Here is a 1,608-nt window from a genome sequence, read left to right on the forward strand (position 1 = left end):
GGCGGCGGCGGCTCGAGGGAGGCGCTGCTGAGCCGAGCGCGGCCAGGTTTTCGGGCCGGGAAGAGGGGGAGAGAGACGCGGAGGGAGAGAAAGAAGTGCGGGCGGCCTGCCCTCCGGCGGGCGGCGGGCTGCCCGGGCTACTCCTCCGTGGCCGCCCCGCGTGGGCGCCGCACCCCGCCCCTCTCCGTGGCCCGGAGCCTTCGGGGCGCCCCGGGGGCGGCGAGGGGGCGCGACCACCGGCCCCGGGAACGCCCGCGGCAGAGGACACGGGCCCCTACGGTGCTGCCCCGGGGACGGCTGCGCGGCCGGGACTCGCTGAGCGCCAGGCCGGGTTCCGAGTGGCCCCAGGGAGCGCCGCCTCGCAGCCTAACTCTCCCCGGGAGCTGGGTCCTGTGTGCTGGTCGGCGTTTCACCCACGAGCAAACTGAAGCACAAAGAGATTAAGTCACTTGCCCGAGGTTGCAAGGCTAAGAAAGAGGAAGCGTTGGGATTTGAACCCCTGTACCCGCGGACGCAGAAGCCGAGCTCTTGCACTGTGCTCCTCCGCACGCCTCGCCCAGAAGGAATCAGTCACAGCTGCCAATCTAAAGAGCGCTGTTCACCGGGCACTTTGCATTTAATAAAGTAATGCTCTTCCAGACCTTTCTGCAGTGCACTACTGTGCTTATTCTTTCATTCATTGCACGAATATTTCCTGTACTTTTGCTAGGTGCCCGTGTATGCAAGATAAGACTATAAGGCTCCTTTATTCCATAAATGAGAGTATATGGCCCAGGAATCCAAAAGTAGGCTGGCATGAGCAGTATCACCCGCCCTCGCCATTTCTCTACAAAGATGGCAAGAACAACTTCACTCATGGGCCCCAAACATGCCAGAGCCAGCTGTTTCAGGTGGATTATACTGAAAGAGTGAAGGGAGGGGAGTGGATGGGAGGATGGGAGAGATTGCTACATTAAAGGAGAGGAGTCCTTGGCAAGTGAGCTGAGCTTTGGAACTTTCCAGTGATAACTGAAAAAGCAAACAATATGAGTAATACGTTTTATCATGGCGGACACTGTGTACATATTATTTCCGGTAACTCTCAATGCAACCCCTTAATGTAGACACACTAGGTAAGACTGTAATGGGCTGGACTGGGGAAAGAGCTGTGATATCTCTACAGTCTGTCTCCCTGTGAAGGGAGCAGAACTGAGTTCAAACCCAGGTCGGTCAGCCTGACTCCCAGAGCCCCTGTGGGGAACCCAGGACGCTCCAGGAAAGGATTCCAGATCAGGAAGTAGGTCACTTGGGGCAAGAGTGAATTTTGCCCTCTCTGGTTGTTGTTACTTTGACCAAAGTGGTTAACTCTCTAATCCCTTTCCTAATCTGTTCAAAAACTAACCAAAACCATCACCACCAAGTTGATTCAGACACAGAGAACCTGCGGGACACAGCAGCACTGCCCCAGAGGGCTTCCAGGGCTGGAAATCTTTATGGAAGTAAACTGTCACTTCTTCCCCTCCCCCCCGCCCCCAGAGTGGCTTGAGGATTTGAATCCACAAACTGTAGTTAGCAACCAAGTATGCAAACCAAAAACATACCCAAAACACTGTTGCCACTTCTGACTCA

The sequence above is a fragment of the Elephantulus edwardii genome, unplaced genomic scaffold (genome assembly GCF_000299155.1).
Source record: "Elephantulus edwardii isolate Elephantulus edwardi_28Jun2011 unplaced genomic scaffold, EleEdw1.0 scaffold00089, whole genome shotgun sequence".
Lineage (NCBI taxonomy): Eukaryota > Metazoa > Chordata > Mammalia > Macroscelidea > Macroscelididae > Elephantulus > Elephantulus edwardii.